The 15432-nt window shown below is 44.2% G+C and overlaps 1 protein-coding gene and 1 long non-coding RNA gene across 6 annotated transcripts in view; both read left to right on the top strand.

The window, feature by feature from the left end:
• Positions 1 to 1063: 1063 nt before the first annotated feature.
• dlgap4b (discs, large (Drosophila) homolog-associated protein 4b) overlaps positions 1064 to 15432 on the top strand; it is a 123226-nt gene continuing 108857 nt past the window's right edge. For all 5 annotated transcript variants that reach the window (XM_086198843.1, XM_086198841.1, XM_086198842.1 and 2 more), the window contains exon 1: positions 1064 to 1384. The gene's annotated coding sequence lies outside the window, so the exon portion shown is untranslated. The remainder of the gene's footprint in view (positions 1385 to 15432) is intronic.
• On the top strand, positions 10864 to 13032 carry LOC147267791 (uncharacterized). Its single transcript, XR_015112287.1, has 4 exons — positions 10864 to 11407; positions 11549 to 11698; positions 11807 to 12056; positions 12971 to 13032. It is a non-coding gene; the product is annotated as an uncharacterized LOC147267791 (long non-coding RNA).

Raw genomic sequence — 15432 nt, 5'->3', positions numbered from 1 at the left:
TAGGATACAAAGAGAGCTGTCCATGGTGCTGAATCCAAGTCATGTCTGTGACTCTCGTGTGTGTCTCCATCTGGACTTGATTTTCATGACTTGCACCTCACTAAACTAGGAGGTGACAGAAAGACTTACATCCCCCGTGAATGAAGCAGCCCGGCTAGAAGAGATGTGCTGTTCTACCTCTTTTCCATTCCATTCCATGAGACAAAAATCAACACACGCTACAGCGAAAACAATTGGACTCGGAGCGCATTTTTGTTTCTCCAGCACATTATAGTTGCACTGTTGAGGTTACTAAAGCAACGTCTTCCAGCTCAGTCCCTCGTACAGTCTTCAGTCATTCAAAGATGGGCACAGAGTGTTTAAAAGTGGTACCATGGTACCATGCCATCTCTCATGCATCGCCTGTGTGTGTGTGTGTGTGTGTGTGTGTGTGTGTGTGTGTGTGTGTGTGTGTTTGTAATTGATTGCCATTCCAGACAAGTAATAACATCCTTTCATTCATATTCATTCAGACGATAACTTCGGGGTTATCAAAGCTTAAGTTCTGACATTAAAAATGTATGATCGCTAGTTGGTGTCACAAGTTGGGGGCACAGAGTTTAAAAGCCATTTATCATGCATGGGTGGGCACGATGTTTGCATTGTGGGAATTGTAGGATCCAGTGGTGTAAGGGAAGTTGACACTTGATTGATTTTGCCCTCTTCTCCACTTCTGTTTATACAACTGGAGCAAATTTTAAAACTCCACTCCCTGACAAATGAACGAAAGCCAATGGCAGTATTCAAAATACTAAATTTCCTTAAAGCAATACTTCACCCAGCAAATGTATTTTGGCTTTCAGGCACTCATGAATAGTGTCTTGAGGTATTTGTTTTAGGGTAGAGAACCACTTTGAGTAGCAATGGGCTGGACACTGGTTAAATTAAAGTATCTGAGAAGAAATGAATAGAAATATGTAAGAATTAGGCTATTCGTAGTCCCCCCCCCCCCCCCCCCCCTCTCTCTCTCTAGAGTTTGGTGGCTGGGTTGCAGCAGCAGCATCTATCCCAGCTCGCCCGCCTCAACAGACAGACAGAGGCAGCTCTCCTCGCTCCATCCACACATCCGCCTGTCTGCCGCCTCTGAACGGAGAGGTGAATACAGCTCGGTAATGGAGCCCGCCGTGGACCGGCGCTCTTACTGCTTTTCCCCTCGCAGGAGACGCTCAAACTCGCCGGACGAATAAAGGACAAATACCGGTTTTTCAAGGGAAAACACCGACGTGTTTCCTGGAAGAAGAAAAAGAAGAGAAGCAACAACAGCAGATGCCCTGCTCGGGAAGTTACTGACACTAGACGGATAAAGCCTCCAAGTCTCCGGTTTCCAAGAGGCGCTTAACGGAAGGTAACGCGGCTACACGGACCGCAACTGTTGTTTTGCTTGGTGTGTGTGTGTGTGTGTGTGTGTGTGTGTGTGTGTGCGCGCGCGTGTGTGTGTATGTGTGTGTGCGTGCGTGTGTGTAGCACGCAGAGGCAGCAACATGCGAAGTTAAATATGTCAGTGTACGTGTCGTCCGAAGTGGGTAGGAAGGTGACTCATACTGAATCAAGTACCGCTAAAAACCCGTGTCATTATTTACACGGAACCTTTACGGGGTAAGGAAGACGTACTGTAACAGGCGATGTTGGCTTCAAGTGGTCTGAGTGGTTCAACAGAATAACAGTGGGCGATGTGTATACGTGTGTGTTTGAGAAATGTTGTGATGTGAAATGATGCAGCCCCCCCCCCCCCCCCCCCCCCCCAACGGGCTTCTCAGTAATATTATTTTTGACAGACTGGAGCAATGCGTAATGGAGATCAAGACTTGTGGGTGGTCGTCTAAGATAGTGTTAATGACATGATCAACACACGCTATGTAGCCAACGTTAACAAAGCAGCCAGCAAGAGGAAATAATAATCATGAATTATTTATCCTTATTGAGACATGTAGGGGCATATACATTTTTGCTCAATGATATTTTAATGTGCACTTCATAAGAGTGATAGACATTTGACTCTAATTTGGATTATGAAATGCTTAATGTCACACATAAGTATGGAGAGAAATAGCAGCACGCTCTGTTCAATGTCAAACGCTACTCAGGAACCTGGAGAGACTTCTCCTCTGTCTCTATTTAATGCTGCATATCAATCACTTCATTCATTAAAAAAAAAACGGGGCACAAAGACTCTTAATACGCAGAACTGACTTCCGCTGACAGATGAAAAACATGATATTTAGCGAAAGATTCATAAGTCTGCAATCATAATAAATGTGCAGCATTGCATAGGAGAAATGGCTGCCATGTGGCTGCTGAAGCCTCCTCCTCACATTTAGCCTGCTTTCCTGAGATTTAGCTCCCAGTTCTCTATTTATAAGGTCAGTTACTGTGACCCTCGCTCATCCTGCCCGCTCCACTCCCAGCATGAGGAGATCGCAATCTTTGCGTCATAAATAATAATGAGGGTTTTTTTTTCTGTTAAGCCAGATCCAGGTGATCATTTAAGTGAGATCATTTGAAGTGTATGTGTATTGTATTGTAGTGTGTAGGTGACATGAAACAAGGTGTAATAACTGAATCCTTCAGTAGGTTCCACTGTCTCTCATTCCATCAAATTAACAATGGATTTAGGGCTAGCTGTCCTTTTGGCACAGCTTCTTTTTTTTCTTTTTTTTTGAGTGACCTGAAAAGCAGCCTAACCGCTGCGTTTGTGGCCTCAATTTGTTTCAAAAAAATTCTAGTAGGTTATGCTTACTCATAGCCATTTATGTCCATCCTCCCTCTCCTTCTCTCTCTCACTCTGTCATCCACTTTCACACACTCTGCCCCTCTCTCTCCCTCCTGCTAGTATGCATTCTCTCAAACTGTGTCTCATCACATCTCGTCACTCTCAGCGGCACTCTCTACTCGTCTGCCTCACACATGCACACAAAGACACATACCAGCCCACAGCCATGTATGTGTGTGTGTGCATATATATATATATACACACACACACACACACACACACACACACACACATATACATATATATACATACACACATATATATATATATGTATATATGTGTATATATATATATATAAAACATGTTTTTTTCTTTTTCACTTTTGTACCTTTAATATTTTAGTTGCATCACAAAATGATGTTTGCTGTCTCGGTTTATTTGGTTACATTCCGCTGCTGTTCTGGAGCCGTCATCGCCGCCTGCCGCACACGTTGACCTCTGCGACCTATAACAACGGGGTCGCCCGTTAGTTCCTCCTGTTATGAACACACGCAGTTCATGTCATGTACTTTACAAACGGAAAGACAAACAGCACCAGAATAAAACTTTAAATCCCCACTGAGGTTCCAAAAGCTGGTCACTTGTATTTTCGATATTCATGCCGTGGCTTGGCTGTAGGGTGCTGTATTGCACAGGGACATTTATAATGTCTAGAGCAGTCCTGTATTAAATATCTGCAGAGTTGGAGGTGTGCGCTCAGTCGAGGGCTCGATTACACCATGTTGCATCAATGATGGAAAGAAGGCGATATGGGGAAATGTGTGGAATTTCTGCAAAGATGTATAAAGTATATTGGAGTTGATACTTTAATGGCTCCATCACTGCAGTGAATTTGGAGTTATAGCATTGATGTCCTACAGAAAAGGTTGACAAAACGCTGATGTCACGAAGACTCGGGGGATGAAAACATAAAAGGAAGTACATGATCAGGAAACAGACAGACGAAGTAGCAGAGACTATATTTAAACATCCTCACCAGAGAAATGAGATGTCATCATTCTCCATGTGGGAAACTGTGAGTGCAAAGAACCAAAATCTTTCATAGCTTTCCTTTTCTACTTCTTCTCAATCAGGCTTTTTATAGAAATAGATCACAGCTTCTTTGTGGTTGGAAGACAGTAACAGGTTGTTTTGGATGAAGAGTCGGTGAAGTGCAGTAACCGCATTTGTTTGTTTACCATCTGGAGAAGGTGACATATAGAACCGGCTAATTGAAACTTTAGAGGTAATTGTTCCCAGAGGTCAACTGGTTCCGCTGGAAGACGCAGATAAGACAAGAGACACAGTGGTGGCAGAAGTACACGCATTCTTTACTCTAGTAGAATGCCGTTGTAAATAAAAGAAGTACTGATTCAGTCTGTTTACTCAAGTGAAGAAGTACAGGCTCTTAAAACTATAAGAGCCACTTTCATCCATGTCGTCGCTCCCCTCCTGACACAGATGTCGCTTTCTTCACGACAAAAGATGCAATTTCTCCCATGTCGAGTGTATCCAACTCGTCCCTGTTTGTGTTTCTAATGAGTCAATATGGCGGTTGTCTTCCTCCCTTCTCGTTAAGTACAGGAACACAGTATTTGTATTTAGGCCAATAAAATAGTAGAAGTCTCGACAAGTCATACACCTGGAAACTATATGTAAAACTGAGCATTTTGACAGTGAAAATGTGAAACAGTCACCCCTTTATTTATTTAGGTATTTGTTTTTGCTTATTTGCAATCACAAAGAATGGATACGAGGCAACAAACAAGCCCAAGTGATGATAAGCTTGTTGGGATGCTGGATCATCAACCACAATGACGGCAAACTGGATTATGCTAGCTAAAGGCTCAAATTTTCCATCACTGATGCCCGGTCTAGGAAACTGCAGTGATTGTAGAGAGGATAGCTGAATGAAAACTGTTGTTTTTCAGAATTAAGTCATGTCACTTTTTCCACGCTGAGCAGGATTTAAAAGCTCTCGATCTCTTCGTTTTTCATGCTTTTCCTTGATTCTGTTACCTTTTAGACATTCATTTCTCAGGTGTCGTGAGCAGAAACGTGGATAATCCCATCACCTAAAAAAAAAAAAGTGGACTTAAATTGTAAATGTGGGTATATCTGAGGTGAAATAAGACCTAACGCTGTGTAACACCATTAACAGTGACTACCACAGCAGGCTGACTCCACGTACGCAAAGCCCAAGAGTACCCACTCTAATTAAACCTCATGTCTCACTTAGCCTGAGGGGGCACGCTCAGGAATGGGTGCCAAACCCTATTTTCACCTGCCCTGCAGCTAATGGCCACGTAAGCCATGTCACTCTAGGGTTGGCACTGGTTCACACTGGCAAAGAGGAGTTTTACCACCAAGGCTGTTGTAATTCTGCTCACAACGTGACGTGCTACTATGGAAAAACTCGGATTAGCAGTAAAAATTAACCTTGAGGTCTAAATTTCAGGGAGGAGTTGTCCAACCGTATTTGGCAAGTCAGGTGTATTTTCCATGAACTGCCACCCACCAGGCGCGCTTGTTCATATACTTATGTTGGTTGTGTGTTACTAGAGAATTCCACTAGAGGTCACAGCAGATGGAGAAGCTTCAGATTTGAGTGACCGTAGTGGACAAAAGTTGAAGGATTGGAAACACAGATAAGCATTTTAAGTAGCAGAGGCAGGATGTGAAACTTATTTTGGAGAAAACTGATTCAATCAATTGATGAATGACGATGAATGTTATTACATAATATTTTAATGCAAGTAGAGAAGCAACTTCCAAAACCCAAAGTGAGAGAGCCCTTTGTGGAGAGAGCACCGATGAATCTGCACTGTCTCCACTAACTTTACTTCTATCTGAAATGTTCTTCTTACTTCCTACACACTGCCCCTTGCAGTTCATGTGAGTGTTGACTCTTACGTGACTGATGTGCACAACCACGGCTCAAACAGACGCAGGTATACAGTATCTCTGGCTTAATGCCTGTCACAGATTGTGCCACAGCATCCATTACTCAGAGAAATAACACTGTGGTTCTCAACCATTTCTATTTTGTTACAATTTGGAGCTCCAAAGATGATTATGCAGTTTTAAAGCTTTGCTAATGAACATGTAAAGTTATGCAAAACATCTCAGGTGCACAAGGTGGTGCAGTGTTTAGTACTGTCGCCTCACAGCAAAAAGGTTCCAGGTTCAAGCCCCAGCTCAAGTCTTTATGTGTGAGTCTCCATGTTCTCCTGTTCCTGTGTGGGTTCTCTCTGGTACTCCAGCTTCCTCCCACAGTCCAAAGACATCAAGAGGGGACGAGGCTGATTGATACTCTAAATTGACCGTAGGTGTGACTGTGAGTGTGAATGGTTGTCTGTCTCTATGTGTTGGTCCTGTGATGGACTGGTGACCTGTCCAGGGTGAACCCCGCCTCTCGCCCAAAGGCTGCTGGGATAGACTCCAGCCCCCTGTGACCCTTAACAGGATAAGAGGAAGAAAATGGATGGATGGATGGATGGATCTCAGGTACACAAAGTTTGCTAGGGAGAAATCAAAAGTACTTTAAAGTCTGCATTTGTATGCCAGATTTATGTCTTTATTTTAGATTGTTTTAGTTGCTAGTCCAGTAGTCGATCGCCTATTGGACCAGAAGCTTTTCTTATCGCTGTTATAGCAACAGACACCTGCATCCGGACTCAGTAAATTGAGGAATAATTTATGAAGAGTCTCTCAAGTAGTTAAAAGATTAAATCGATCAACAGGTCAGAGTGGCAGAGGAATGATCTTGTTTTGTGTACAGCAGCAGTTATTTAGCCTCCATCAGGATAGTGACGGCGAGGAGAGCTTTTCCTTTTCAGCTGCTTCGTCTGAGGACAGACGTGTTTTCTTTTGAGGAGATTAACTGTGAGCAGAGCGAGAGCAAACATCGCTGACTAAAGGCCAGCGGTGTGTGAAATCCTGTTATGATGGATCCATGTTGGGTTTGTTTTTGAACATAAACGTGTGGTCGCGAGTGTGTGTGTGTGTGTGTGACAGCAAGTGTCACTTTGTATGTGCCCGCGTTGTGTTCGAGCTTGTGAGATTAGAAGCGGAATTCCTTTCAAGTGATGTTGGAACTGTTTTTTCTTTGTCCGAGTGATTTTTTTTCATATCCCTTCAGGCAAACGTCTACTGAAGCATATTTCTGTCACTTCTATTGATTTATTATGCTTGCCTTCTTTAGTTTGGACTGCTTTATACATCTTTGACTGGAAGTCTAGAGACACTTCAATAAAATACGTGCAAAATTTAGTATAAATCAGTAAAAATCTGATTAATCTATGAAGGACAGAATAGTAGGGTCAATTGATGCTGTTGAAGTACACTTTAAGCTGCCTAAGTGTTTGCTTCATCTTTAACTACATGATATCAGGAGTAAGCCAGAGGTACAGGGCACGATTCAATTTCTAAACAATTGTCTTTTTGAAATATTTACCCTCCAGCTATGAACCAGCTAAAACATTAAATTAGAATGAAAATGAAGCAATTAATTGTGATCAGTTAGAGCAACGTAACATAAATCTTTGAGCTCAAATCAATAAATAAAACAAACAACACTTTTGGTGTGTTGTATATCAAGTTGTTTTTCGACACACATTTGCATTTGTTTTCCTAATATTCTTGTGCTGTTGTTTTCTCTCGTTTTTGGCATTTATAATCTTGCTTCCCCACCTCCCTCTCTCTCGCTCTGTAGCCCCTGCATCTTTCTCCCTCTCCACCGAGCCACCTACTAACAAGGCTGTACCACACTCAGGCCCGCATTAAGATACAAACCCTTCTCTCTTCTGCTTTTGGCCTTAATCCTTTCCTCCTCTCTGTCATATGAATGATAGCCTCAGCAACTAGCCCCCCTGTCTCTGGCATGCGGGCACAGGCCCATTTCCCAACACAATACTGAGAAAATGGTTGCAGTCAAGAGATGTGTCTCGATGTAGAGAGGTCAACTTGTCAGCTGCTCAATCATAACATTCGAAGCTGAGACCTGGGAAAACTGGCCAGAGAGAGAAAAGACCCGCAGAAACAAATTAGACAAGTTGGATGGCAGCTGGTTTGTAGTTGTTGCCTTTTCTTGAGGGTTGTTAGGTGTTGTTGTTGTTGTTTGCAGACATTTAGATTTCTTTGGTGTGAGAGAATCCAGCCTTGTTTTTTTAAATTGCATGGAAGTATGCTCATTATGCGGAAGCTGGGCACTCATTTTGTTTGGTCTGCCTCAGCCGACTCTGTATAATTTTACATTAAAGATGTATTTCACGGCTGGAAAGATTTTATTTTCATAAAATGTGGCTGTCAAAGCGGTAGAAAAAACAGGTGTGTTACCAGTGAAAGACTTTTTTCATTCAGGAAACCTGTGCTGTTGCCTTTTTAAGAAGATATGAAAAGTTTCATAAAAAAATACATTTTTATGAATCAGTTCTGGTCATTGTTTACTATTTAACATTGGTTCAAAACTATTCAAAGCATAAAATCAGTGGACAAAAAGTGAAGTTTCATTGATGACTAGTCCAGAGGTAGTCGTGGCCAAGGTGTCCTTGCCTACCAGCGGTTCTGGTAGTTGACCAGGTAGCAAACCAAAGTGAATAGCTGCTCAGTACGAACCAGAGTGTCTCAACTTTCTCGTGAAGTTTGATCTTTCACCCTCTTGATCATTTGGGTTTTACCAGGCAGGTAAACTGAGCGGAACCAGATTGTCCGCAATAAAGCATTCAACTGTTTAACATGACTGGTGCCAAGATCTCATGGTCATACATGGATCCTGCATTCAGACCGGATGCACAATGGATCGTGGTGTTGAATAAAGGAACAGAGGTGAATAGAAGGTCGATAAAATCTGAAAACTTTAGTGGAAAGTTAGTGCTTTACTGGGATCACGTGACATCCCGAGATGCTTGATTCCAAGTGGATATCAGAAGTGCATCAAGGTGAGAATAATGGAGATGCAGACCAACCAACAGGTGCATCACAAATGGATGGAAGTTTCTGTATAATAAATGTTACGTACATGCTGTTCCACTTGAAAGCATCCTTGGTGTTGGTTATCTGCACCGTCGACTGCAGGCTCAGTCCAGTTTCTAGAGTGCAGAAAGAATAAATTATTCTATTTAGTAGCTCACGCTGATATTTCAGTGAGTGTTCCATGTTAAAATTGATGTGAGTGTCAGCTGGGTATCAGGAAAAGAACCAAATACAAGGTAAAAACATTTTAACTCGAAAGAAAATCACCACATCTCTGTTTGCCTGCAGCGTTCTTGCTCGTTCGCTAATAGAATGAAAGAATTGTTTGATGGAAGTGAAAAAGTCATTGCGGTGTAGGACCCCCCACTGAAGAACCACATGACAAGTGAAATTAGAGGATACAAGAACAAGCAGGTAGAAGGCCCACCTCCGCGTTCAATTTACTTATCTACTCACAACGGCTCAGTAATCATCTCCTTTGCTTTCTTTCACTCTCACATGCATACACGGACACACTGCGCCGAGATGGATGGACTCATTGCTACTGACTGTGAGCACCGCATGCCATTTGAGCTGCCAGCGCGTCGTAGGTAGAGAAGCTGTGCGGTTGTTTAAATTCGTGTATTTAGATTCCCCGGATATTGTTTCCGTTGACGGCCAAACACTTCTCAGAATACGTTTCTGTCAGGTTCATTCACGTCAAGAAACACAAGAGATGATAATGAGCTTGATTTGTTTATTATAGTACAAATTGGCGGTATGGCTCTGTTCAGAGGAGTCCCCTGATAATTTTTCATGAGCACCATGAAACAGGGGACCAGCAGTGTGAGGGAAGGTTCTCCCAGTTTAAGACTGGAAGAGCAAACATACCCCCCAAACAGACCATACCTGGCAATCCTCTCGATGAGAGGATGCTGAGCATAATAATTTACCCCCAAACCCACGAAATTTAAGTGCTTTACCGAGCGAATTAAAATTAGAGTGAGGATAATACGGTACCAATATAGCCGTGAGCCATAAACTGTAATAATTCTCAAATAAAATAACGAAGCCTGTACTGAGCTAAGGCAAGGCAATTTTTTTTTATTTGTTGCCCGTTTTCACAACGATTTGTCTCAAGGGCTTCACGTGGCATCATAACATCCTCTGCCCTCAGACCCTCACATCGACTGAGGAAAAACTCCATAGAAAACCCTTTTAACAGGGAAAAATCTGAGAAACCTCAGGGTGAGCAACAGAGGAGGGATCCCTCACCCAGGACGGACAGACGTGCAGTAGATGTTGTTACAGAAGCCAATGATATGGGTGGAACCATGCTTGGAAGTAGACAGTAGCTGGTATCATGAATAAATTGGAAAGATCATATAATTAACTGCATAATGCCGAAGCTGCTAATGCAGGACAACTAATGCGATGATTGTAAGAAATCAGCTGAGCGAATTTATTGTTTTAAATGATACAAAGTGGTATCCTTCTGTGTGGAGTCTCCATGTTCTCCCCGTGTCTGCGTGGGTTCTCTCTGGTACTCCAGCTTCCTCCCACAGTCCAAAAACATGCAATTGGGGACTAGGCTGATTGAATACTCTAAATTGACCGTAGGTATGAATGTGAGTGTGAATGGTTGTTCGTCTCTCTATGTTGGCCCTGCGATGGACTGGTGACCTGTCCAGGGTGTACCCCGCCTCTCGCCCGTTGACGCTGGGATAGGCTCCAGCCCCCCCGCGACCCTTAATGTGTAGGAATAAGCGGAAGATGACGATGGATGGAAAGTGGTATCCTGAAGCTACTGGTCTGCAGAGTCGGGTAGGGTGGAGCACATAGCTTTCTGAGCATCTAAAATGGCGTGGATGTCTGGTCTGATGTATCGTTCGTAAGCAGCTGAGGACCAGCGTCCCATAGCTTTCAAGATTGGAGTAGAGGTGGAAGCAGCTGCAGTGGTAGCGGCTCCAGTGCGGAGGGAATGAGGCGTGTAGCGGCCTGGAGGTAGGCCGCAGAGCTGGCAGAGGAGGCGCAGGTGGACAGCAAACCAGCTTTTGGACACAGGCTTCCCCTCCTGCGTGGCGAAAAGTGGCTCCTGGGGACCGGCGTGAGGGCGGCTTTGCAGGTAGGTCCGCATGGAAGATAAAGGACAAAACATGCAATTGGATCCTGATATATAGACGACTGTGCTCTGACCATTTTTTGCGGTTTTTGAGTGTTTGAGAATTAAAGTGTAGCAGTGCTCATGGAATGAAATGTCGGAAATAGTGAGATCATGATCCGGGTCAAAGGAGCTTGTGCGTGACGAAAATTCACCACCTCTTAGGAAACCAAAAAATCCTGTGAGAATGACAGTTTCTAACAATATATCGGTGTAGGACCCAAAACACCCTGCCCTTAATTGTGACACGAGTTTTTTGACCAGAGGTAGAGTGAAGGGAAGACGTTTGTCATTGCCTTGAGGTGACTCCTTTCTAAGGTTGTTTAGCAGGAGGCGAATGGATGGATTTTCCAGGATGGCAGCGATGGATGGATCTTGGCAGCGCATGTGGAATTGGATGCCGGCGACCATACCTTTTATTGAGGATGGCTGCATTTTCCTGGACTCAAAGCAGTGGACTATAAAAGCGCTTATACAGTTTATGTCAATTGGAATGGCTGTTTCAGGTAAAGTGGTACAAAATATTGAAACCATGCTGAATCACACATTTTTAATGTAGATTTAGCTCGGCCCCCACGCATGTGTTGTGCTGCGGCGTGTAGATAGGGCTGGAGTGACTTATTTAGTCTAAGATGGTCTGGTTGAAGGGAGGACATCTCAGGCTTGATGGAGCAGCCCCTGGATGCATGCGGTGAAATTTCTGGAAGTTGAAGCGAGACAGAGAATCGGCTACTTGATTGTCCAAACCGGGGACGTGAGCAGCACGAATTTGGTAATTACCCATGATGGATGACCAGGTGAGACGCCTCATCAATTTATTAATTAGTGGGACGTTGGAGCGGCCTTTGTTTATAATGTTTACAGTTGCTTCGTTGTCACAGAAGATGATTTGTTTTCTTGCCCAGTATTAACCCCAGAGAAGGCAGGCGATCACTAATGGATATAGTTCTAAAAAGGGCTGTTGAAGACTCGCCAGGTTGAAGGGCAAGTAAGTCTGATGGCCAAGTGCTTGCGAACCATTCGTTCTTGAAAACTCCTCCGAATCCTACAGAGGGTGCTGCATCTGTATACAGATTGAGGGCTGGAGAAGATTCGAGAAGATCGTTGTGAAAAAAGGAAATGCCGTTCCAGTGTGTGAGGAGACGAGACCAAAATGTAAGTTCTCACCTGCATCCTGAGTCTACGACGATGACGTCACTGAGATTTTTTGCGGTTTTTGCGCGATCAAGCAGTCTAGAAACTAATGATCGGCCTTGGGGAATTATTCTCAAGGCGAAATTAAGGTGGCCTAAAAGAGAAAGCAAGTCCCGTTTGGAGAAAGACTGAGACTCTTGAGCAGTTTGCATAACTTCTCTGATGCGGGCCAATGTCTCAGTGGGCAGAGAGTCCTGCATGCGGTTGGTGTCGAGTGAGATGCCCAGAAACTCGATAACCTTAACTGGACCTACAGTTTTTTCCTCTGAGAGCGGAACGCCGAGCGTCGCGAAAGTGTTTTTGAGTGCATCAATGGCAAATCCTGGCCTCGCAGAGGGAAAGTCTACCAGGAGAAAATCATCCAAAAGGTGGAGGACAAATGATAATTTAGCATTGTTTAACAGGATCCAGCACAAGGCATCGGCTAATGTGTCAAATATTTTTGGACTACTCCTGCACCCAAAAGTAAGTCGTACAGAGAAACACATTTTTCCTTTCCACTGAACGCCGAACCAAGGCCATTGAGATGGATGCAGCGGCAATACTTCAAATGCATTTGAAATGTCGGCTTTTGCGAGCCAGGCTCCTTGTCCTGCTCTTTTTAATTAATTAATTTAATGGCGTCGTCCACAGTGCTGTAATACAGTGAAAATGGAGGCAGCGGAATGAGGCTGTTGATGCCATCCGCCGAGTCGTTGAGGGGAGCGGAAAGGTCGATGACTAAGCGTTTTTTCCTGAGTATTTTCTGGTGGCTATGCCTCTTGGATTTATCCGAAATACGGAAAAGGGGGGCTTTTCAAATGGGCCTATCACAAAGCCATTTTTAACCTCCTTTTCGAGTAACGCATCAACTATTTCAGGTTCTTTTTTTGCAGATAATAAGTTTGGGCAGAAGAAAGACACAGCAGGTGAATGAAGGAGTCCAGCCAGGAAACCCTGAATGAGACCAGTTAACAAGTAATTCACGAGACAGCGATTTGGGTGCTTTTTTAGTGCCTGTCCCAGCCTGGGAACACTGATGGGTGTGGATGGCTCGTCGATCCGGAAAGACTTCACATAGGACATCTCTATAAACCCCGAAAGCAACACAAAACTCAGGAAAGGTTAAAGTTTTTGACAGTCCTGGATCTGCGTCCTTTAGTGCAACAGATATGTCGCCACAGTCAACCACGCGTTTGTCACTCAGTTCGGAGCCGAGCAGGATCTTCACCAAATTCACGTCATTACCTGCTATGACCTGGCTCCTCAGGCGATGGGAGATGGCTGCAGCTGGGGTGAAGAATTGCGGCCCGGTGACCACGGGGACAGCTGTAGCCAGGTTTCTTTTTGGGATGATTTCGGGGGCTGCGAGGTGTTGAGCGTGGACAGGAGCAGATGAGGATATGGAGACCGGAGGGACGACCGGAGACGCCTGGGACTTCCTTTCCAGCGTCTCGATCCTTCAATTCATTTTGTCAAGGGCGGATTGGATTCCGACTAGGGCATCCAACATTGGGTCGGGAAGCAGAGGAGCATCCGCGGCAGGCCGTTTTGTTGTAGCGCTAACCGGCTCGTGATGTTAACGCTTCTGACTCTGTTTCCTCCCGGACGGCTGAGGTGGAGGACCCGGTGCAGCGTCTACGGGAGGAAGAACCAGGGAGTCGCAGAGGATGGCAAACAACTCCTCATGGGAGGCGCCGGCTGGAGGTTGGATGCTGTTTTTGAACATGGCTTCCAAGATCTTGGACAGGGGCCAGTCGGCGAGCCTGGGGCTATTTTTACTTGCTAGACGGGTGCTCCGACGAACAGCAGCGGCATGGCTAATCTCGCAGAGATCATCAGTTGGGTTAGGTGAGCCCTGCTGCGGCTGGGAGTCATCGGAGACCTCAGCTTGCCAGGAATTGTTGTCGGTGAACTCCATGGCCAACAGACAGGTAAACAGAAAGAGAAAAAACACCTTTCTGGCATGAGCAAATAGCAGCGATGAGAGCGGCGCGGGCAGAGCAGCATGGCCAGAGCTAGCAGAGCGGGAGTTGAGGCCGGGTGACATTTAAATTGAGAGGGGCCAATCAGAAGCAAGGGATTTGATCAGCTGATGCGGAGCAGCTGATTGATTAGTTTGATTGATAGACGGGAAGCCAATAGCGCTCGACTACCACGGCCTGGCAGCACTAACGCTAACGCTCGATTTTTGCACATTCCTGTGGAAGTTTTCCAATGAAACTTGATGAGATGCAGGCTGTTTTTGTAAAGTTTAATTTCATACTATACATAAATTGCTATTTGCAAAATCCAAACAGTCGAATTTAACTCACTTACACAGGGAAAATCAGCCCCCGGCTTTGCTCAAATTAATTGGGGCTTGATCTCAAGTCGCCTCTCTGCTCAGTCAAATGTTCATTTATTGCTCTCCATGCAAAACTCAAATAAAAAACCTCTCTCTTTCTCTTTATGTGTTTATTTTCCTCAGGTGTTATTGTTTGCGATTCCTTAAAAATGGATGAACTGCTTGCTTACAGCATTAAGGCATAGCTATTACAGCTAATAGTGAGCAGCTACCCACAACCAAGATCTCAGAGGATGCAAGCACTTTACATCCTGATATACAGGCTCAGTGAGGTGGTGCTAAACCTGCCTGCTGTAATTAAATGACTCCATCTGCATCTCTCTTTAGCTCCTTATCCAGTCTGACTGAACGGATGTGTCGAGATGCTGTTTTTGTTGGAATTCGCTGAATTGAAAACTCTAACCAATTGCTGAATTGGCAGATAGCTGTTATTTATAGATGTTGATATGATTTTTATAAAATGAACGAATATTATATTTGCATTTTATACATATTTGGGGGGAACAGTCAGCTGATGCCGAGATGAATACCGATGTTTCATTCATCCCCATACTGGCAGGTGTACGTATGTATGAGTTCTTCACAGACTTCACAAAAGGGTTTAGACACCTACAACAGGCTGGAGTGAGAATAGAAAAAGATAGTTTAAGGTTGAGTAACTGATGTATTTTCCACCAGGGAGTTGCATTCACGGTACTAAAGGTGAAGTGTGAAGTTGAGTGTCTCAGGTATCTGTGATTGTGATATGTTGAATGGGGAGTTACTGGCAAACAGTCTTGTTCAGTATCAAGAATGCATTGCTTGCTCAGTGATGAATATATTGAAGGTGACAGGAAAGAGAATCGTGATGAAAATGTTGTGCCTGCAATCTTTCCCTGATTGTGCAAGAGAAACAGTAGGAGTAGAGACTCCTCGATCACGTTTTTTTTGGACACTGATATTATCGTGGTTATCAAGTTCCACATGTGTGACATGTTTACTTTGTGTGTGTGTGTGTGTGGGGGGGGGGGT

The sequence above is a fragment of the Aulostomus chinensis genome, chromosome 3 (assembly GCF_037954235.1).
Source record: "Aulostomus chinensis isolate RoL2024-O1b breed Wild chromosome 3, RoL_Achi_v1.0, whole genome shotgun sequence".
Taxonomy (NCBI): domain Eukaryota; kingdom Metazoa; phylum Chordata; class Actinopteri; order Syngnathiformes; family Aulostomidae; genus Aulostomus; species Aulostomus chinensis.
Note: the sequence above shows the minus strand (reverse complement) of the source record. Positions and strands in the feature narration are given on the sequence as shown.